Source organism: Megalopta genalis, chromosome 4 (genome assembly GCF_051020955.1).
Source record: "Megalopta genalis isolate 19385.01 chromosome 4, iyMegGena1_principal, whole genome shotgun sequence".
Classification (NCBI taxonomy): domain Eukaryota; kingdom Metazoa; phylum Arthropoda; class Insecta; order Hymenoptera; family Halictidae; genus Megalopta; species Megalopta genalis.
Genome location: NC_135016.1, coordinates 21,488,896 through 21,513,849, shown reverse-complemented (window position 1 = coordinate 21,513,849; position 24,954 = coordinate 21,488,896). Strand labels below are relative to the sequence as shown.

At 42.3% G+C, this 24,954-nt stretch overlaps 1 protein-coding gene across 1 annotated transcript in view; it reads left to right on the top strand.

The window, feature by feature from the left end:
• Positions 1–24,954, top strand: part of LOC117218996 (neurobeachin) — a 317,626-nt gene that overhangs the window by 234,344 nt on the left and 58,328 nt on the right. The gene's annotated exons all lie outside the window — the stretch shown is intronic.

Below are 24,954 nucleotides of genomic sequence, written 5' to 3'. Positions count from 1 at the left end.
ATTTTCCACCTAGCTGCGACGAATATAATCCGTCGACGCTCCACTCCGCTTCTTGTTACTCCCATAAACGATTCGTCGCGCTATAGAGGACCGGTGGAGGGTCTCCGCGCGATCGTCTTAATTAGTTTCTGTGCGGTTGTGATCCCGGTATCGCAGCTACGTCGAAGAAGCAAGCAGCTTCATCGGAAAGCCGGCTGCAGAACGCCGTTAATTATTGCGTTCCGCTTTAGGTTTCATTCTACCTGTCGGTTTCAGTCCGTCGTCCTTGCAAATGTTTCCCGGCGAGGACCGAACCCAAGGTTGATCTAATCATTTGCTATAAGCATCTGCTTTCTTGCCTCTTCTTTTTTTTCGTTGCAATGAATACCGAGCAGATGGAAGATTCAAAAGGTCGCAGATCATTTTGGACATTCGAAAAAGATTGCACGATAAAATGAACGAGGCCAATATAAAATTAATTATATCTTCTGGAATAGTTTAATCTTTTCCGCTGGAAATTTATCGATGGATACGAGTCCTTTTAAAACTGTTATTTGCGAGGTTATCAGTGTGTGAAAAATCTCTGTTATATATATATGAACTCTGTTCGATAAGATAAAAACTCCGACACGACGCACAGTGCATCGAGACATTTTTTTTACATTCTAATGAGTTCGATCAGTATAATTAGTTCAATTAGCATTGATTAATTTTGTTTACAAACTGATGGACAATTCAAGAGAATTCAGGAGTATTTCCAGAAACTATCTTATTCGTTTTATCAGAACTTCGTGATAGTAATATAATTGAAACCACGATTAACCCTTTCGTTACGGGTGCAGATTATAGTCGGCGGCCGCGGGACGACTTGTGTGCACGGATGCCGACTATAATCAGCGTTCGCGCAACGATCTGTCAATACAGTTAATTAGATAACTTAATATTCATACAGTATACTCATTTTCATGTTTTTCAAATAATACGATAAAACAGTTGTTATGTAGCTCTTAAAAAAGTGTACATCACAAGACAATCACAAAGTGGCGTTGAAAGACGTAAGTTCGAGCACCGTAAGGAAAGGGTTAAAAATACCGTAGATATCATTGTAGATATCGATAAAAATGTCTAATATAAACGAAAATCCAAAGTAACTGTTCCAATAACAGGGACAATTTCATCTTACTTTGTCTTTTAACCAACTTCTGCGAAACACAGTAAAAATTCTCTCCAATTGTCCCTCAGCTTGTAACGAAAATCGGACAATTTGGGAAGAAGGAAACACGATTGTTCGAGCCTCGCGACTTGTTTCCATAGCCGCCGATTGCCAACAACTATAAAATCGAGGCGCACACAGCACGAGTAATCGCATCTCCTCCACCCGAATCGACCATCGTTTGTTTACAAGCCGGGAAGACAATTGGATAGAATTTAGCATCGTACTCGCTGTCGATCGCGAATACTGTCGTCGTACACACGTACCCGTGTCTACGTGATCGTACACCTTTGTCACTCGGCCGGAGGCGATTCGAATTTCGCGCTGGTCGCGGCAATGCAGGTCGGGCTGCATTTCAACCGTCACCGAATCCGATACGGTTGCGCTAGTTAACGAACGCTCCGTAGATGGATACCATCGAGATTCTGTCACGTTCGGCCCGGCCCGGCCCGCCGTCACTTTGCGTGCACCGTGTTAACTTGATTTTATTTTCCGCTCGGTTTCCAGGCCATTACGCGCCGCGCCGCGCCGCACCGCGATGCGATGCGTAACACTCGCGCGAGTGTCGTGCACGCTCGGTCCGCGGGCGAAAACAAGCGCGCCGATTTTTCTAATCCGGGGACCGTCGGGAAGTCACGTTCCCCTCGTAAATTCGGGCGGCGTCGTTGCGCCCTTAACAACGCGGCCGCGGCGCTGGTTACGCTCTGTTCTCGAATTTCACGGGGAAATCGTTCGACGCGAAACATCGGATTCGTATCTCGTCAAAACAGTCGGGGGAACTTTCCGCTTAGCTGCCGGCCGTAAAACCGGGGCCGGGCACACGCCGGCTATCCGGACGAATATCCACGGCTATCCGGAACGATTATACGGGCTGTCCATCGTTTGCGGGAAGATGCGCCGTCACCGATTTTAATGGCGATCCCGAAAATTGATCGGGACCCCGTCGACCGGTAATTCGACGATTTATAGCGTCGACGGTAGCTAAGGTGACCGCTCGCTGTCCACGCGGATAGAGCTACAATGGGGCCGGCCATTAATCTTCCGTGGGACCGACAGTTTGCATGACAGTGTCTGCCCCGGTTCTACGGTGCTCGATATCGTTGGACGCCTCGTCGTGGAACGAACTGCGATACCGGCGAACGTTATTTCCTTCTGGCTGGTTAATCAGCGACGCTGTTTTTTCGGGCGTTCGATCTTTTGCCCCCGATCGTTCCCGCGTGCTTTTCTTTCGTCGGGTTCTATTTCCGAACGCGGGAATGCCGTTCCGAGTTAGCGAATCGCGATACATTCGATCGATGGCACGTTCACTGTGCTCCTTTTTTTCGGGCCGATCAGTTTGTCGACGCGACGAATTTCACGCGTTTTATATAATAAATGGGAAATTAATTCGTATAATGGAGTGCTCGTTAAGATTGCGTATTAGATGTCATTATAAATTAAGTATAATTGAATGGTGTTTTGACTGTGTCGCATTTGTTGAAAATTAGAAGATTTTTTCTGGCGACTATTTAAGCCTTTGCACTCGAGTAGTGTAATTTAACCCTTTGCTCTCGAGTAGTGCAATTTAACTCTTTGCACTCGGGTGGTGCAATATAACCCTTTGCTCTCGAGTAGTGCAATTTAACTCTTTACACTCGAGAGTGGTGCAATTTAACCCTTTGCACTCGCGTGGTGCAATTTAACCCTTTGCACTCGGGTGGTGCAATATAACCCTGTGCTCTCGAGTAGTGCAATTTAACCCTTTGCTCTCGAGTAGTGTAATTTAACCCTTTGCTCTCGAGTAGTGTAATTTAACCCTTCGCACTCGCGTGGTGCAATTTAACTCTTTGCACTCGAGTGGTGCAATTTAACCCTTTGCACTCGGGTGGTGCAATTTAACCCTTTGCACTCGAGTGGTGCAACTTAACCCTTAGCACTCTGAGGCACCATTAAAATTGTTACATCACGTTCCGAGATCATTTTTATATTATAAAAGTTTAGATGTAACAAAATTGTTGAAAGTCTAATTATTGTATCAGTCACAAGACTAAATTTCGTGTGCATAAAATGCACTTTGTCGTATAAAATGGAACTATCGGAAGTCAGAAAAGTTAATTTAGATTTACAGTTAAATTGGCTTCGAGTGCAAAGGGTTAACGAAGTTCCTTTTAGATTTGTTTCAGTATGTATTTCTCTGTTATTGTGGAAAAGATCACTAAATACAGTAATATCTCTCTAATTCGCGCTCAGATTGCGCACAAAAATGGACAATTCGAGAAGAGGGGATATTATAGTTGTATTTTTATAGTAAGAGGAATATAATCCCTCTATCTTTATAGAAAGATTATAGTTATATTTTTTTATAGTTGCCGATTGTCAATAACCATAAAAACGAGACGCAAGCCTCCAATAATCGCATCTCCTCTTGCCAAATTGTCCATTTTTGTGAGCAATCTGAGCGCGAAATTAGGGAGAAGTCGCTGTACTCTCCGATGATCGTGTAGCAGGCGCTCGAATTCCAAGTCATTCCATAATACTAACGTGCCGTTTTACTCTGTTTCAGGTATGTATTCAAACTATCGACATAGCAAAAAGGTTCTACATCTCGTAAGTACATTATATCGAAAACGTATTCCGTTCCATCGAGAATAGTACATTACCATATAGAACAAAGTGATCCATGGGATCGTATTTCTGCTCAGTTTAGCATATTTTCAACAGAGAAACTACTATCTTCTATGCGTAAAATAGCGATTGCTGTTCACTGTCTGCATATATTCATGCAGATGCCTGTTCTCGTAGGTCAATTTTCAGAAAAGTAAAACAGGCTTCACCTTCATTCGGCAATACAGTAAATTCTCCCTAATTGACGGTGAGATTGTGCACGAAAACGGGCAATTTGAGAACACTAGATTATTCGAGATTATTCGAGCCTTGCGACTTGTCTTTACGATCGTTGTCAATAATAATAACTACGAAATGAGCTGCAAGACTCGAATAATCGTATCTCCTCTTCCCAAATTGTCCATTTTCCTGCGCAATCTGAGCGCGAATTAGAGAGAATTTACTGTGTTCTCCGAAGATCGTGTAGCAGGCGCTCGTTTGCAAGCTGAAAAAAAATGGGAAGAATTTATTGTATTCGTCCACCTTGAAACGGAATAACTTTTTTATAATTGGGCCAAGCGATCTAAATTTTTTGTGAATTTTTGTGATTTGTTTGTGCATTAGTTCGCGTGACAATGGCTAAAACATTGTTCTCAAAGATCGCAATTGCTTGGCAGTCGCCGATTGTCAACAATAATTTACTGTACATCTTTGCTTGTTTTTCTAGTCACAAACAAAAACATATCTTTCCTCCAATTTATCGCATTGCGAATTTAATAGAAACGTACACTGTGCAGCATTTCGAAGAATTCATCACTCTGTTACTCGCAGAGAACGAGCAAGCATAAAATCGCCAAACAGCAGAAGCCGGAAACTATCGAATGACGCACGAGACATAAGCGCTAGGCAATTATTATGTATTAATTATGAATTTAATCGAAACGTACACTGTACAGCATTTCAAAAAATTCATCACTCTATTACTCGCAGAGAACGAGCAACCATAAAATCGCTAAACAGCAGAAGCCCGAAGCTATCGAATGACGTACGAGACATAAGCGCTAGGAGCAATTATTATGCGGGTAAATTTAAATCGTAGTTAAAACCGCACGAACCTACGGACCGACCCAATAATTCTCCGCTCGGTTTATTGGCCGCAGCTCGCAATATTTCCGCCAAGGTCGAAACCAATTTGTAACGACGGTGTGACACATGGGTCAAAGTTAGGCGAACGAGAGGGCTCGGCCCCCGCGAGAACGGAATTTCTGGGGGAGGCGCGGCGTCGGCTGCGTCTTAATCTAAGATCGCGCATGCGTGCCGTTGCCAATTAACCGTAATTAAAATTAACAAGGCTAATCCCTCGTAGCCGCAGTTTAATTAATTAAACGCCGGCCCCGGGTGTGTTTGACGAAAGCCGAACCGAGCGTTTAATTAACCGGAGAACTTCCGGAAAGTTCGCGGGCGTGGATTCGCGATTGAAAAGTATGCAGCCTTCGTTTCGCCTAATTAGCGCTCCTCGCCCCCACCCCCCTGTTACCGCGGGACACACGAGCACGGGATAGCTTCGGAAACGGAGAAACAAGCCTCGGTCGATCGGATTTAAGGGACGACACGCCCAGCCGGGAGTTTCCGCTCGTTCCGGGGCACCTTAAGGGCTAATAAAGAAGCGGAAAGAAAGGCGAAACTGTCTGGCGTCGCGCAATAAAGTAGAATAACTACGCTCGTGATCGGGTAAGTAGAATGAGCCGGCGTATAGTCAGACACGCTGGCCACGTTTCATGGCCCATTAAACAAGCGAAAGTTGTTCCCCGGCTACGGGGACCCGGTTTTTTTTTCAAATTTACGACGGACTGTTACGGAGTGTTACGTACCCGGACGCGTGAAACCTCGAGCCTGGATAGTCCGCGTCGAGTGGCACGAGCCGGCGCGGATCGTTTACCGGACAAACGGAAAAGTGATTTGTTCGAGGCTGAATGATCGATGGCCCCCTCCGGCTCGTCGCGATGACAAGTGCAAGCCACTCGTTGACGATCAGATAGGTAGAACGTATGATTCGTGACTAGTCAGACGTGTATAACGCGATCCCCCGGTAATCAGATAAGTGAAACGCGCGGTTTGTTCGTGGCCAGACAAGTGTAACATGACTCGTTCCGAAGTGGAGCAAGTAGAACGTAATCTGACGGCGGCGTTGAAACGCGAAAAGATCGACGGTGGGTTGAGCGGAGTTAAATGCATTCTTCGTGGTGGTAGCAAAGGAATGTTCGGTCGACGATGATTTGTTATAAATGTGAACGGTCGAGCTGTTACGGTAGATTCAGCTTGTAAACAAAAATGGACAATTTGGGGAGAGGAGATACGATTATTAGAGTCTCGCGGATCGTTTTTATAGTTGTTGACAATTAGTAAATGTAAAAACGAGCCGCAAGGTTTGCGTTTTTTATTGGGGAGAAATTATTGTATGCGATGGGTGCTAGGTATAGTGACCGTCGAATGTTGCCTACGAATTGCCTTCAAATCGTGGCTTATGGTCTCCGAATTGCCTTCAAATCGTGGCTTGTGGCCTTCGAATTGCCTTCGAATCGTGTCATGTGGCCTCCGAATTACCTTCGAATCTTGTCATTTGGCTTCCGAATTACCTTCGAATCGTGTCACGTGGCCTCTGAATTGCCTTCGAATCGTGTCACGTGGCCTCTGAATTGCTTTCGAATCGTGGCATGTAGCGCCTGAGTTGCCTTCGAATCATGGCGAAAAATTAGAAATAAAAGAGTCAAGTAAATAATAAATGTGAACGGTCAAGCTGTTGCAGTAAATTCTCGCTAATTTTGCATCAGCTTTTAAACAAAAAATGGACAATTTTGGAAGGAGAGATACTATTATTCGAGCCTCTTGCACCTCGTTTTTATGATTGTTGACAGTCGACAACTATAAAAGTGAGCCGCGAGGCTCGAATAATCGTATCTCCTCTTCATAAATTGTCCATTTTTGTGAATATTAACCCTTTGCACTCGAAGCTGTTTTAACTTCAAGATTAACTTCAAGTTTCATTTCTACCAATGTTGTATTATGTTTGTATTGTTTGCATATGAAAGTCAGTTTACTCGCACTCGTACGATAACTCCGCGTTTAACAATTCTTTGAATATAAACAAATTTACTAAATATATATATATATATATATTAAATAAATTATATACAATAAATTAAATATATAATTTAATAGTACTATTAAATATATAATTAGCTATATATATTTAGTAAATTTGTTTAGTTTTTAATTTAATAGTACTATTAAATATATAATTAGCTATATATTTAGTAAATTTGTCTATATTCAAAGAATATAATAAATATTATATAGCAACTTTTAGCGACGCCTCAGACTTGCCATTCGAGTGCAAAGGGTTAATTCAGAGCACTCCTCCCTACTTCCGACGACTTCAACGACGAACACCACGCCCTAACTGTCTGTCAAAGACGATGACCACGAGTATTGCTCGCGGTCCCGTTAACGACGCCGTGCAACGAAATCCTTAATTCTGCGCAGTGTCCGCGTTTTAAAAACAGACGCGTCGTTTTCACGGGCGAGCCGGGCCGCGCGGCTCGTTGAACATAAATTTAATCGCGGCGTTCGGAACGGCGCGCCGCGTCGTGCTTAATTGTCCGTTTGTTAGAGGAGAGGCGGTGCACGCCGCCGCAAGTACGACACCGCAGAACGCGCTCGCACGCGCGCGCGCTCGCGCTGGCTCTCCACCGCCTCGCACTAACGCGCTCGTTACCGGCGGATATGCGTTTCGCGATTGCTAATTACTTTCTGATTCTTTCGCGGACATTCCGCCCGGTCCCGGATATTGCGTCGTTCCGCGCGGAATTCGATCCGCCGCGAGTCACCCCGTTAACCGCGCCATGAGATACACGCCGAATTGGACCAGTTCATTGCCAGCGATTTTACGAGCCGACCGACCCGAAAATGCCACCGAAAACGTTCCACGGTCTTGGCCATGCCGATCCCTGCTGCGGACTGCGGACCGGGAGAACGTAACACGGCGCACGATCGTTGTCGGGCTGCGGGTTTCAGGCGGACGAATGGGAGTCGAAGAAATTTTGAACAGAATGTTCATAGGTGTTCGGAGATGTCTGTGTATCCTAAAGAAATTTATATCTGTAGGTCACGTGGTACGTGATGTTCTTTCTTAAAAATGTGCATCATTTGGTTAATTTTTCTAAACATTTTTCTGAACTTTTCACGGACTTTTGTATTTGGGATATAAAAAATTCCTTCTTTTAAAAGGACGCAAAAAGATTCTTGGAATTTTTTAGGAACAAGAATTTGTTAGGAATTTGTTAGGAATTTGTTATGTCTGTGTATCCTGTTAGGTCATGCGATATGTAATGTCAGATTATTCGAGGAGATGGACTAATTTCTTGCTTAAATTAAATGAACATTTTATTGATGAAAGTGTGCATCATTTGGTTGAACACATTTTTCTAAACTTTTCACAGACTTTTGCATTTGGGATATAAAAAATTTTCCTCTTTTAAAAAGGACGCAAAGAAATTCTTGGAATTTTTTAGGAACGAGAATTTGTTAGAAATTTGTTACGTCTGTGTGTCCTAAAGAAATCTATATCTGTCAGGTCAAGGTGGTATGTAATGTCAGATTATTCGAACAGACGAACTAATTTCTTTCTTTCTTAGATTAAATGATCATTCTATTAATAAAAGTATGCATCGTTTTATTGAACACATTTTTCCAAACTTGTTGCAAACTTTTGCATTTAGACATAGAAAAAGTTCATCCTTAAAAATTGCTACTGTACAATGTAATTATAGAATCGAATGATATGTTGAGTCATGTGTTGACTTATGAATTCAGTGTCTTCCATATAAACGATCTAATGCTATTTTCAGCTCAAGAAGTCTTTTAGTAATCAAGCAAGAGCCTCGATAATAAAGCTAATAAAATAGCCGTGCAGCTGAAATGAAAATCCATTGTATTAAATTCGCGATCGCCACGGTACGTTGAAATTTCCCGTATCGATACACCGAATTATCTCGAGGACAAATGGAATCGTCGAATTAAGTCGAGTCGGACGAAGATTCGCGCGTACGAAATTGAAACACGCGTGAAACTGCGGATTATTTTGGCGAGACAGCCAGCGAACCGTAACGGAAACCGAGGGTCGCGACGGGAAGCCGTGTATCCCGCGTAATTACTCGTTAATTATCATGTAATTAATCATTCGTCCCGAAAACTAGCGCTACGAGCGTTCAAGATAGACGGTTTTATCGCGGAATTCGAAACGTTATCAGCGAGCGGGGCCCGGATTAATGCATTGTTTACCAATTATTTACGGTGCGCGCGGCACCGCTCGAACGGGATGGTTTTCGTAATAAATCCTGCCATTTAAATCTACGGAGCGCGCGCGCGCGTACACGCGATAACGTCAAGTTGTTAATGGCGGCGTAATAAAATTTTACAGCCCATTACGGCGGAACTATCGAATCGACTCTACGGTTATGGGAAAATTAAGAGGCGTCGCGTCGTCGGCTAGAGTTTATTAGATTTCATACTCGTCGGCCGATTCCGTCCTGTAACGCTCGCCTGGGTCTAATGGAATTTTCGCAGCTCGTTACAAGTCGCCTATTATTTCGAATATGATACCGGCCGCCCGGCTTATATTATTAATCGCGCCTGTACCGTCGCGCGCGCGCGATTACACGTGCCCCGAGGAAGCGTCGCGATTTATTCGCTTTATTCGATCGGTCGCGATTTAATTGTACCGATTTTCACGTCTCCGACCGCCCCGACATTCGGAGTTCGCTCACCGCGTGTTGACGTATTGTTTCATTAAAACGTCGATACTAACCCGGCCTGGGTTATTCAAATATTCTACAGGCAAAACCTATCCGCCCCCGCGAGCTTTATTGTACCGCGAATTTATGCGGATCGTTTTAAGAGTGTCCCGAACCTCTATCCGTGTCCGGCGCTCTGGCGGCGTCACATTTCGTTTAATTTTCAGATCGGCCGCTTGATTATCGGGAAATGTGCCTGTAATGGTTGTCTATTAATTTGATCGGCCCGTAGTGTTCGCGCTAGAATATCGCTTCATTCGATTACCGTGTCCGTAATTATCTTTGCGCCTTGTTAGGAAACACTTAACGCAAATTGTTCTGTTTGACGACCCTGTTTCGGCGAGTTTCACGCCTACGTCGTAAATACTGCTTATATTGTTTGCAAATTCGGGCGGAGCTGGACGAGTCTCGGATTATAATGAACTCGCGGTAGTGGAGGCGAGTGGTGTCGGTCTCGTATCGATAACATCTCAAATAGCATCTCAGAGCTTCGATCAGTTGTTATAATTCTGGTTGGAATATTTATTTATTATTAACTTTTGGTTAATAGTGAACCTACCATGCCAATCGAAACGACCGTCTTCGCATTTTCTATTTGAAAATTGTTGCGATCATAGAGGTTCTTTCGTAGGAAATTAGTCATTTTTTTGTTTATTTCTTTTAATTTAAGTATATTGTGAAAGTTAGAAGTGAAATGGCTGCGTTTTCGTATTAACGTTCCGACAGAATCTCGTTAATTAATTAACCAATGTTATCGAATTAGATGATACTCGTTTCTTCAGTTTTTTCACTCACTTCGTAGATCCGTCATACACAAATACACACACTTGTATACTACTTGTTTCATAGCGCTTTTAGTGCTTCGATCGTGCATCTTTCATCACGACTTATTTTGAAGATAATTGTGGGATTGACTCTTTTATTTCTAACTTTTTGCCACCACTGCAAGGCAATTCGGGGGCCACGTGACACGATTCGAATGCAATTCGAAGGCAATTCGGAGGCCACATAACGTGATTCGAAGGCAATTCGAAAGTCATATGCCTCAATTCGAAGGCAATTCGGAAGCTACATGCCTCGATTCGAAGGCAATTCGGAGGCCATATGCCTCGATTCGAAGGCAATTCGGAGGCCACATGACGTGATTCGAAGGCAATTCGGAGGCCACGTGACACGATCCGAAGGCAATTTGGAGGCCACACGCCACGATTCGAAAAACGATGACTCAACTTTCTTATTTCTACCTTTCTGCCATAATTCGTAGGCAATTCGGAGGCCGCATGACACGATGTCAAAGTCGCCCCTTAGCATCGACGTAGCAACAAATCACACAGGCGTAGGACCAGCACGAATAAATTCATAGCGACCCGAAATTTGCCATCTCCAAGAGAAATTACTATACTTCTTCGACCCCTGATTTAACGCTCTTTAGATTGAACATATTTAATTCCAATATTAATCCAATAAATCTGCGAGAGAAACGGTAGACCAAGATGCGGGCAGCGATTGAACGCGGACGAGGGGAGAGAAACGAAAGAAGATCGGGAAGAAATGTACAACGTTGGCGGTCGTGCCGTGGCGGTATCGGGGATTAATCACCGTGGCAGGGGTTGGTTTCTTTCAGCTCATTAGTCTCCGGGCAAGTTTCGCCAGGATTCGCGGGTACCGGTCGCCCGATTTCAGTGGCTGGCACTTTCCCGCCCCGCGTCCCCCCTACGGTTTTACATATCGAGCGAGCCTTAACTTTAATTCACGACCGGCCCGAGGGCAAGATGGCCGCGGAAACTGGAACGGAGAGAAGCGGACGGAAGAAAAGCAACGGGGGCGCGGGACTCGCGCAGTTGTCGTCTTCTCGGCTCGTCCGCCAAGCAAAAATCAGCGACTTTCGCGAACTAGCGATGCGACGTTACTATTCATGGGAAAAGTTTTAATTTGCGTGCGGCTGCCTGCCTGCCTGCCTCCCTTTCCCGTCCACGCCATCCCCCTCGCATCGTCTGCCAGCCCGTATTCGCCGGTATCCCGCATACACGCGATCCTCCTCGGTGAACTTCGGATGAACCGACGTCGGGAAACTCCTGCGGATCGAATTGACATCCGCAGTGGATTAAATCGCCGTTACCGCGTTAACCCTTTCGGTACGAGCGCGTTGTCCGCCGTGACACTCCCAACTGTACGGGGTGCCGCGCCGAAAATGCGCGCATAACGCAGGGTCGGTCCACTTTTGTACGAAGATAAATCTTCTGTTTCCTGTAAACGTTCTGTAAAGGGCCTACAATATGTTCAAATCTATGAACAAGTTTCGAGGAAAAATGTAACCTGACATTTTTTAAATCGATTCAGATCAAACGACAATTATATGTGTAGCTGTTTTTTCGGAATCCTTGTAAGAAAAGACTTTATTCAGAAAACACGGTCGAAAAATGCCGAACAGCGTGATAGCGCTGCTTGGGACTCAAACGGTTATTAGAATTGTTTCTAATATGTCAGAAATATGGCTTACACGGATGCCAGGTGTATTCGGCACTCGTCCATATTGGTCATGGATGGATGCCGGATATATCCGGCGCTCGGACCGAAAGGGTTAATCCGCGTTGTTCGTTCGGCCACGACATCAGCCAGTTGGCCTTTGCCGATCACTATACTTTTTTTATTATATACTTTTATACTGTATACTTTTTTTATTTCGCGAGACAAATTGTTACTTTTATAAATTAATACTGAACAGCAGCTTTTGGTGTGCTCCGTGAATCTAGTGTTAAAAACTACGCTGATTTGAATTTGTTTATCATTGATATTTTTCCGTCTGAGATCGAATTTTTATTCATTTAGTTTTCCGTACCACGATTTCTTTAAAAGCTACGTTGCTTTAACCTTTTTTTTATTGTCAACAATTTCCTAGTTAGATAGAAAAAGGATATAATTTTACTTAGATTTCAAAGCAAATTGATGATAGAATAACGGAACCGGTTACTGTGGGCTGACCAATTGCTGTGCCTTTGATTTATTTTCGGGCATAATTAACTATATATATTATATACATTTATATATATTTATATTTATATATATTTATCGACTGAGAGACATTACATTTTTCTATTCAAAAATAAACAAAATGAAACAATAAAATAAATGTTGTATTAGAAAGTAAACAAAATGAAACAATAAAATAAATATTGGATTAGAAAGTAAACGAAATAAAACAATCAAAAAATGTACTGTGTCTTATTCGATATATATAAAGTTAATTATGCCAGAAGAGAAAACAAAGTCACGGAAATTAGTAGACCCACAGTAATCGGCTCCACTACCCCATTCATGCTTTATAAATTCTCTTCCAAATCTTCACGATTCTTCAAGCGACTTTTTTAATGAGAAACGCGTTGATAAAAAAGCATAAAAGATGACGCTGCATGCTTCGAGTAATAAAATATTAGTTTTACTTCAGAAACCAATTTATCCATGTCCCGCGAGACGATGGGAACACATCATTTGAATTATATCCGACTAAAACGTTGCTATGCAATTACTATGAAACTTATAGTGTTTCGGAAGCGATATTTGATATTCACATCTCACGGCGATCGCGGCTCTGTATACATATATAGGGCGGGATAGTTAAACATTAAAGAACACACCGAAATTACATGTCTCCTCGGGGGGGAATTAGCAGTGTACACAATTTGCAGACACCGTTTCCGTAAACTTCCGCGGATAATACTATTCATTGTTTGAACAGTCCGAAAGCGAGTTCGAGAAACTAGGTATATCAGATCGGACTGTATCAGTATGCATGGAAAAAGTTTTAATTTCTAGTCAAGATTCCTGCAGTGATGTTTGCGCGTGCCGCACGAAATTGGCTCGCGATCAATCACGTCGAATTAGGATGTCGTGAAATCCGTTCGTCCGTTTCTAACGACTTTCGGGGAATCACTATGTTAAGCGGAGCCCTACGGCGCCGTTTCGGACAGGTTCTATTATGATTTATTGCCGTCATTGTTTCGCAAGTTCATGCGATTATTCGTCGGCGATCCAATGAAAACGAACGATTCGCGGATGCTAAATATTTTAATGAATTTTTCCGTAATTGCTTCGACAGTCGTGGAACAATCGTGAGTTGAACAATTTGGTAAAACTTTGCGATTATTATTGGGACGAAAATGATCAAGCATACTAATCGGTGCTGATTTTAATTATGAATCGTGTATGGAAGGGTTAGGATAATAGCGGCGTTGGTCGTCGCACTTTTCTTGTTTGAGTGAAAGATTATGATTTATTGCCGTCATTGTTTCGCAAGTTCATGCGATTATTCGTCGGCGATCCAATGAAAACGAACGATTCGCGGATGCTAAATATTTTTGTTATTGCTCGTGGTGCTCCTTGTGAGCTTCGAGCCTTGTAGTATTTTGCACGTGGTGTGCCGACTAAAAACTATATTTGCTAACCGGGTGCTCTAACGATTAGCTTCCCGGGAGACCTCTGTATCCACTGACGACTCAAGATGTATCAGGGTGGATGCACAGCTCAGGACTGTCGAGCAATCGTGTGGCCTCCACGAGGTCACCTCGGTTAGCCCTACCTTTACTTCAGGGTGGGCGGCGAGGAAAAACTGCCCAATCATGGCAGGCCCAAAAGCGAACGCTAATTGGTTGGGAAAGGGTACCGCGAACGCCTCCAGATGAGCTTCCTCCTCATGGGAAAATTTGGAAATCTACCCCATCTGGAAGCAATCGCGCCGAGCGGTCCCAGTCCCAACTCCGCTAGCGCCTGGTCATAAATCAGAGATAAGGCCTTCACGGAGGACCACCATAAACCTGTCGACGGGGCCCATGAGAGTTACGAGGCGCGAAAACTAACACTTCTGCCACGGGGTGACAGGCCCACCCCCCTAGCCATCAAGGACCCACGTGTCTGGCCCCCGCCGTGAAGCCCAGATGAGGAATCCCTAACACTCTTGTTAAGATTCAGAACAAGAGTCTCATTATGACCTTTATAAACCCTAACAATTTTAATGAATTTTTCCGTAATTGCTTCGACAGTCATGAAGCAATCGTGAGTTGAACAATTTGGTAAAACTTTGCGATTATTATTGAGACGAAAATGATCAAGCTGATTTTAATTATGAATCGTGTATGGAAGGGTTAGGATAATAGCGGCGTCGATCGTCGCATTTTCCTTGTTTGAATGAAAGGAGAAGTGTTATTTTTTATTAACACGTGTATTGTTTAATAAGAAAATTTATTGCTGCGATAATTGTTAAGTTGATTCGCGGTAAATTTGTCATTTATTTCGCTTGTCATTTAAACAGTTTCTCACGTACACGACGTACACATACGATTGTCATATATTATTTTCAGTTATATCAGGTCTACCGGAAATTCTGCCCGTTTAAGAAATGAAAGGAAAAATAATAGATTTTTCATAAATTTAGTAATATATTTATTGTACAATATAATTTCCATCGTTACTTATGACCTCTTGCCAGCGTGATGGCAATTTGTGAGCAAGATTTTTCAAAAATATACGTCTCAAATGAATATATGTGCATATCTATCGAAATTTGCAATGACATTGTCGGACAGAACTTTATGGTAGATAATATAATAATAAATAAAAGATAGTAATAATAAATAATATATAATATAATAAATATATAATATATAATAATATAATATAATATAATAAAAGATAATAGAGATAATATATAATAATAAATATAATAATAAATAATATTTATAAAGTCGTACGAGTCATCTAATTATTTATAAAATCAGCAGACTTTAATAGCCCTCTTTCGAAATTTTGTTTCTTCCTCGGCGGCGTTTTGCGACGCGTGCATTAAGAAGACCGACGTCTCGAGAGCCTCGTTTCCCGATGCATTATCGCGTTATCGGTAAGACAAATTGCCCGGAGGGGGTGAAAATCGAGTCAACCCTTTAGTCGGAGGATGAAAAAATATCTTCGACGGCGGAGACGGTCTCCTAAGGCTTTTAGTAGGAGCCTTTAACGACGTAAAAGCCCACGGTGCAGCAGCAAACTCGCATGCACTCCTCGGAGTGGGCAATCAGAGGGGCACAATTATAGAAGACAACGATGGCAGGGCGGAGAGACACTCGCCGTAATACGCGTCGGCGATACATAATGAGCGCATAATAGCGAAGCGAGGCGAAAGTGCCGCGAATTAGACGGATCGTGGAAGTTCCCGAGTTCCGCGCCAGATTCCGCGCAACTTTACACGCCGCGCAGTCCAATTCGCCTAAACGCCGTCTAATTTCGTCCGCAACCGTTCCCGCAGTCTAACGATCGCCTCGCGCTTCTTGCTAAACCGGTCATCCTTCCTCCTAACCGGAACCCGTGTTCGCGTTAACAATTCTAGCCAGCTTTGACGCCCCGATGCGTCGAATCGCACGATTCAGATATGAATCTCGTTTTAAGCGGAAGATTAAAAAGCCGTTCTACGTACAATGGTTTTTAACAAGTGACAAGTGACAAAAAATTAATCGTGTCCAAATATTTCGTTTTTTGGTACTTTACTTTATTTTTATCTATTTCTTCGGTTTTCGTTGAATAGAAAGACTACGTTATTTGTATTTGTTCAACTATAGAGCAACTTAGAGAACGATACAATGACAGAAAAACGACAGACAACTTTCGGACCATAATCTTGAATTTTGTGGAGTTAATATTAGGTTGTTAATATTAAATGATAATATTATTAGGTTATTAATATATTATAGAATATTAATATTAGGTTATTAATATTATAGAATATTAATATTAGGTTATTAATATATATATATATATATATTATAGAATATTAATATTAGGTTATTAATATTATATAATAATAATATTAATATTATAGAATAATAATATTAATTAATATTAATATTGTATAATAATGATATTAATAATATTAATACTAGATTGGCGAGAATAATTCTTTTTAGATTGTCAATAACGCACAATAATTCTTAGAATCGTTATCGTTACATATTTCTGAACAAAATTTTATTATCTATTATAATCACAATTTTATTATTATTATTATTACTAACACTTTTATTATTACTTATTAATACATTTTATTGCAATCTATCCTAATATATGTTATTATTTCTTGTTAACTATAATAGTGAGTTTATTATTACGATTTCATTATTATCAACATTTCTAAGAAACTATCTTTGTATCGTATCGTGGCTTCGAACTGCCGCTAATAGTTTCGCTCTAATTATATCCAGCTATGTACCTCTCTCTCTTCCGCCGTTAATTCAAGTATCTCGCGAGGGCGTAGAACGGTTTCAGGCGTAAGATGAAAAATGAACGTAAGACACAAGCGAAGGAGAAACTCATTTTCCCTGATTAAAAAGATAAAAAGATGGCTACGAAACCTGGCTCCATTAAAAAGAAGGGGCCCTTGAAGCGACCGGCGAACCCTTCAACGATGAAAAATTACTCTAATATTACATTTTCCCCCATCGGTTAGATTTCGAGACCGTGATGTACGCGCGCGCGCGCGCGATATACTTCTTCGTCAAGGTAATATTATTTCCGTTTTGCGACGACAGCTCGCGAAAAACTTGGCGCGCGCGCGCACACACGTCGGCGGAACACGACGCGTGGGAATTTCGCGGAACCAGCTGCAACTATGTACTCCGGTCCCGGCGAATTTGGTCGCGTGCGAACCTCGGCGACTTGGATTCCGCCCCTCTTCCGCAAACACGTTATCCGCTGACGTAAACGACAATCACGCGCGCTGATAAACACGCGCGTACCAGACGAGGACTCGTTCGGCTCGTCTGTTGCGTTCTGTAATTAGTATTCCGATGTTGGATCTTGTTTCGCGGTTTGGCACGCGAATAAAAACGGAGCCGATCAGAGAGAAAGGAAACACAGAGGGCTGATTTAACACGTTGAACGCCGAACATGAATCGGTACAGTTTATCCCGGCGCACAGTGGTATGAAAGCTCGAAATCATGGTCATGATCCAATTAGGACAAGAAGTGTTCCTTATTATTAACCCTTAAATGCATATTGTTGCCAATTGTCTACATTCCAGTTTCCATTTCACATTGATAACAATAGACAATAGACCATGTGTGAAATAAAAGACTTGACATTACTTTTGGCGAGTAAGTTATATGTTTTTTGACATTTGAATGTGGTGGGTGATAACTTTTAATGTGTTACTTGGAGAGATATTTTCTTTTTTCGAGTTTCCTATAAAGGAGTGATTTATCTAATTGCTTTGTGCCACAACAAAAATCGCAATTGCTTTGCTGCATTTCATTTATAAATAATGTGAAAATTCCTATACTAATAGATAATATAAATACATGACTATTTGTTTACGTCTACAATAATTTTAGCGATAAACGCATATTGTTGCCAAAAGTCTACATACAACTTTTTTTCAAAATAAATACTCAATATTATTACCTAGAATCTTTTATTTATTTTTTACGTAACCTATGACTACATTTCTATAAAAAACGATTTTTAAAAATTCAAAACAAAAAATCATGCATTTAAGGGTTAAAGAAAAAACTTAAATAGTGACAATAATTCAATAATAGAATATTCCGCCGAAATCGGTTTTCCGCGGAGGATTGGTTTAGGTTACGACAAAGCAGTACAAACATTTTAGAAATGTTTTTTAAGCACGCTAAATTCCGCGTCGGTCACCGATGTCGCGGTCCGAATGAAAAGTTCAGTGTCAATCGCGCTCGAGATTTCTATGAATGCCGCAAACATGTTTTCGCGGCTTACGCTGTCGTACAGTGCAACCACTCTCGCGGAAAACTTCCTCGTCCCACGAATGTATAACCGCGGCCAGGTCCTCCGTACCGAAAGGGTTAAAGTACATCTACTCACTTTCGCCGTAGACGCGTGGAATCCGCAGTCGGCGACGAAGAAGAACGCAACTTTCGCGGTCCGCGTCGCGAACCTCCGCGGGTCTGATTACCGATCTCCGAAACACGAGAATTGCAGTCGGACAGTGCATTTCGCGCCGACTAACCGCCGTGTCACGGAAGGCAGCGGCAGCTGATTACGTCGTCGGCACTCGTCGCGCGGAACAGTTCGAGTGCTTTCCCGGCGCGATGGTTTTTGTTCACGAGCCGTCGAACAGAAACGGCTTGTTAAAACGAGCCGCGAGGGTCGGAACGAGAGTTCAAAGAGGAAAAGCGAAAAGGCGGCGGCAGTTGCAGCAGCGGCAGCAGCAGCAGCCGGGTCCGGGTCGCGTCGGGTCGAGCCGGTGTGACGGGTAATGCGCCGGTAAAAGTGTTGCACGTCGCATCGGGCTGCTTGGAAATTTATGGGCGATACACCGCGGCCAGGATCCGCAGACTCTGCGGACCCCGGGGTGGGCGGGCTTCAAAGCGACTTCACGCATGCCAATGAAGATTAAGCGACGCGCGGCGCATGAAACGGCCAGCCTCGGAACCGGCCAGTCCGCCCTCGTGTTTGGAAATTACGGCAACGAACGCGCGCGATCCGCCAACCTTCCGTCTTCGCCTGCTTATTCGCGGTTTTCCTAGGATCTCTGACGAATCGCTGTGCTCGATTTGCGGAGGAAACCGCTCGGAGTTCTCTGGCCACGTTTGTTTGGTCGCATGTACACAGGATGTGTTACGCCTAACTGAGAACAGTGAAATATCTCGAAATAGATCGAAGCTACGAGAACAATGTTTATACAAAATGTGTTCAGTATAAAGAGATGTTTCAGGTGGTATCAATAATTTGTTTATTGACATAATGGTGAACGATATTTCAAGGTCAAGTTGATTTTTTTTAAATAGGACCATATATTTTTTTAGTCGTATTACAATAGCTGGTTTCAATGCGAATGCAATGTTGTGTTATTTCTTTCAGATAATCATAAATTAGAATTGTGTTGCAATGAAATTATATATTTAAGCCTTACTTTTTCATTTTATATTACTAGTACATACGTGCTTGAATTTTCGTTGGGATAGAACGATGAGATCAAAATGCAGTGTTGTAATTCTTTATAAACAAACTTAAAAACAAATTTTTCTTTTTTAAATTCAACATATTCAATTGGACATAACTGAAAGAACGTGAGAGATAAAAAATGTAACCTGTGACATAATTGAAGTATACATACCAAGTACATTAAATTCTGTAAAAATTATTTATCTTCAAAGAACGAAATAATTGTAAACGATGATATTTAATTTACGACGATTTGAAGGCGGCAAAAGAGATCGTAATAAATAATAAGCCACACATTTCATCGCTTACTACTGAATAAATCATGCATTACGGAGATATTTTTAAGACTGTCCTTTCTCCTCTTTTCGCATGAAAAAACGACCACCGCGCGTCGCTTTCGACTATTCTGCTCGAGGGATCGTACGTTCCACACTAATTTCCAGTTTTCACGTCGCGTCCATTCCTGAAATGCACGAGGCGCTGTCGAGCCGGTGTCGCCTAGACACACGGGGTCGAGGAGTCATGCGAGAAGTCATGCTCGACCTGAAAGTGAACTGTCCCCTTCGTCACCTCGCCGGCTGCACCGGCGCCTCGACCGGAACTGATTCGAGGAATGTCTTCAGTTCCGAGAATAGATAGTCCCAGTTGTTCCGAGTCGGTCCGTGAGCCGAATTCTTCATTGTTAACACGGTTCCGCCGCGGCGCCCGGCACTCCGATTAATTGGAACGCAACGGGGGGGAACAACTTCGGGAAGTTCGTGCTTTCAGGCATCGCGAGACTAATGGCCGGCCCGCGTACCATCGCCGCCCATAATCGGCCATTTTTCTGAAAGTTTGCTGGAAAATTGTGCCCGCGTAAATATTTCATGCATGCTTTCATCAGTTTTCATTCCGTTCCCGTTGGACGCGCAAAAAGCCCCCGAAGTGCTGTAAAACGGTTTTGTATCGTAATCGCCAATTTTTATGAAACCTCGCCGGCAAATTGTTGTCGTAAAAAATATTTCACGCATACGTACTTTCACGTGCGTTCGCGTCGTTCGCGTTGAAATGTTAAAAACGCGTCCCTCGAACGCGTTGCGTTCGGGAAACGCGTTTCTATCGTGATCGCCAATTTATACGAAACTTTGCGCGGGGAAGCAATTTTTAGATGATTATCTGACATAAATCAGCTTTTATCGACGATCTATCCGTCGTTGCATACGTTCGCGTGCGCGAACGGAACGCTGCACCCTCGAATTCAACATTTTTTCGCGATGTTTTTACATTTTTTACGTTGCACAGCTTTTTCTTCGCAGCGGAATTCTTGAGAACGCGCGTCGAAAAAAATCGAACAAATTCGACGACTCTTCGACGTCCATTCTTTCTCGCAGCTGCAGTAATTTCGTCACACACGTCGGTGCTGTTAAATAACGAAACGTTCGATATTTTCCCGACGGCTTGCTTTCTGTCGCAATTGTCAACGCGTTCCTTTGCGAGCGATCGCGAAAGAAGTATTTTTCGTGAAAACTGTCCCGGCTCCGGCCGGGATGTTTTTCGCTTGTGTTCTGTTTCCATCGAGCCCTTTGTCCTATTTTCCAGTCGAGCTCGCTGATCGCGTCCAGTTAATCGGGAACAACAGACCCCGGCGTCTGTTGACGGTCCGTCAATCGAACGAAGAAAAATTGCGAGCATCGAGGGCTCCAAACATCGGAGACAAAAGAACTGTTCGAACGAACGGCGAACACAGAATTTCGATTGTTTTTTTTTCGAATTCCCTTCCGGACGGTGATTCGACACGGTGACCCACAGTTTGGGCGAACGAATTTGATGTTTTAACAAAAGGTCAGTCCTCTCGATCGAAATCCATCGAATTTATATTTTAATTCGAGGAACCTCGAAGCGGAAATAGTCAACGAAAATGAATACTCCGAGTTACTGCAAATACTTAAAATTAATGTTTTCGAAGTATTAGTAATTATATAGTAATAGCCACTATACATATATATTCGAGCTTCTGTAATACGCTCCTGGACAAAAAAAAATGGCACACTTTATATTTTCGCATATTTTACGTTGAAAGCTGAATAAATACATATTTTCTTTTACTGATAACTCTCAGAGCATGTCTGTACATACAATGTAAGAAATATAAATATATAATTATATATTATATTATTATAATAAATTAATATATAATATAATATATTATATTATATATTATATTATTATAATAAATTAATATATAATATAATATATTATATTATATATTATTATTATTATTATATTATAATATATTATATATATAATATATAATTATATATTATTTGCCATAATAAAATTATGGTATTTCCGGGAGATGAGGGATTCCTGAGGTTATTCGAAGTATCTTTTTCCTTTACAAAAATTTTCTACGAGGCATCGTTCACGAGTTATTAATGAAAAAACCCTGACCAATGAGAGGGGAGCTCGTCTAGCGCTAGGCGGCCGAGCCAATCAGCGGAACTGGACTCCTTCCGCTCGCTGGCTCAGCCGCCTCGCGTCAGCCGAGCTCGCTTCTCATTGGTCACTGTTTTTCTTTAATAACTCGCAAACGAAGCCGCGGATTGCAATTTCGCTGAGGAAAAAGTTATTTCAAATAACCTCAGGAACCCCTCATTTCCTGGAAGTACCATAATTTTGGAACACGCTGTATACATTTACAGAATTCTGGCACGGAAATTGTAAATATTATTGCTCGCGAGCAGGCCAATAAGATGGCACATATAGTAAATCTGCACTACGCAGTTGCATGAAAGCTCGCGAATTGCGAGCATCAACCTCGAACCGTAGGCAATAAATTCGTAAAGTGGCAAATTGGAAATGAAATTTGTAACAGGAAAAATGAATAGCAAAATGTACACGGAAATGATTAAGAGACAAATAAACTCGCGCGCCACCGGAATTGTTGGAGAGAAGTATATTTTTCTGCGGGATAATGCCGCAGAACGCGCTGCAAAAATAGTAAAAAAAAAATACCATTCTCGAGAAAAATTCGCGTTTCGGTTTGGCCAGCGAGGTAACCCGGCGAAATAAATATTAATATTAATATCGCCGAAAATTGTTGGAAAAAACGATTGGAAATGGAAAACAATTTCGACAAATTTCCGAATTAAATGAATGTATTCAAAATAACTGGCAGCGAGCGGAGCGAATAACTATTAAAAAGCTCTGTAAAGCTTCGTCAACGGGAGCGACGATTGCTATTATATGTAAAGGATGAGCCACAAAACATCAATTTTTATTGTTGATTTATCGCTATACGCAATTTTTCGTTAAATGTGCCACCATTTTATCTCGCTAGATCTCCACAAAAATTCTTTTTTATTCGAATAAAAATTGTTTCCGCTGGTGAAATTCAATTCGATTTCATTCGCGCGCGTTTACAGAGGTATTTTGCAAGAACGAATATAAAAACCGAACGTTGGTTGCAACGTGAAATAAATCAAAATCGCGCGTTGATTTCAAAGTGTGCCACAATTTTTGTCGCGGCGCGTACGATAGAAATTATTTTGCTCGAATTGTTTACTGATAACCCAGATTTTCGATGCTCCTTACAGTTCCCCGATTATGACGAAACGTCGATAAATGGAAACGTTTCGTATTAACGCTTCGAAATCTCGCGTCGGTCGATGCTCGCTGAAAAATAATTCCTGGGATATGCGGGGTGGGGGGAGGGGGGTGTTGCTGTTTGTTATTCGCGGCGGGCGTTCTGTGCCGGTGAATTTCAGCCGAGTAATGCTCCCCCAAAGCGAATGTATCTTCGATATTGCGTCATCAGCAAATTCCATTTCCGGTGGCCGTGCCGCGCACGTTCCATTCGCGGATATTTATTTGTTTCCCCCGTTTTCCTTAATTCTTGGCACGGCGCTCTTGTTCCCGCAGTTGCGTCATCGGACGAAGACAAAGCTTGCGCTACCGATAGTTTTCCACGATTTTGTTTACCCGGATGATGTACACGGTGCAACCGCTTTCTTTTTTCCTCGGATACCGCCGAAACTTTCGAAAGCTACTGCAGTTTCTTCCGATCATTTTTGTACGAAATGTTTTACCGAGTTGGGCAGTCGCAATCGAGATTATATCAAGATTCGTCTATTTGACACGTTTGGTAGCTTGCTTGTCTATAGACAGCTCCGTTATAACACGGCAAAAGTGCAGTGAAACACATGGTTTCGATGCAACGCGATGCGTAAATTGCGACACTCTTCGTATAATGAGATGTTCTCATACTAATTATTAATTCATTCTCATAACTCGGTTTCCAAATACAGTAATGTCTCCCTAATTGACGTTCAGATAGCGCAGAAAAAACTTCCGAGGTCTGCTGCAGCTGCTTCCGATCATTTTTATACGAAACGTTTCGCCTAAGTTGTGCACTCGCAATCGAGATTATATCAAGATTCGTCTATTTGACACGTTCGGTAGCTAGCTTGTCTATTTGCTTGTCTATTTGTCTATTTGCTTCCGTGCCTAGAGACAACTGCGTTATAACACGGCAAAAGTGCAGTGAAAAACATGGTTTCGATGCAACGCGAAGCGTAAATTGCGACACTCTTCGTATTATGAGATGTTCTCATATTAATTATTAATTCATTCTCATAACTCGGTTTCTAATGTCTCTCTAATTGACGTTCAGATAGCGCAGAAAAATGGACAATTTGGAAAGGGGAGACACGATTGTTCGAGCCCTGCAGCTCGTTTTTATAGTCGTTGACAATTCGTGGCTATAAAAATGAACCGCAAGGCTCGAATAATCGTATCTCCTCTTCCCAAATTTTCCATTTTTGTGGACGATCTGGGCGTCAATTAGGGAGACATTACTGTACAGTACAATTTTCGTCACAGTTACAATGATTAGAGCTTTTTTCATTACATTTCTTCGAAGAAAGAGCAAATTTATGTTTATTGCGTGCTATACATATAATATTTACTCGAATGCTTGAATATTGTTCGGAGGAGAACAGAATTTTATTTTTACTTAAAACAGCAGAATGACATATACAGAGTGTCCCAAAAGTGAGAGAGTGTCTCTCACTCTCTCTCTTCTCTCTGTATATCTCTCTTCTCTCTCTCCTCTCTCTCTATCTCCCTTTTCCGTCTCTCTTCTCGCCCTCTTCTCTTGCTCTTCTCTCGCTCTCCTCTTTCTCTTTCTCTCTCTCTCTCTCTCTCTCTCTCTCTCTCTCTCTCTCTCTCTCTGTCGCTTGCTTCAAATCACCTCAGGAATCCCTCATTTCTCGCTTGTACAATAATTACGGAACACTCTGTATAGACTTGAATCCTTTCCGTGGCGCCTCTTTCCCCCACACCCTGGTCCCTTCTTTCTAACAAGATCGCGTCGACGGGGTTGCTTCGAT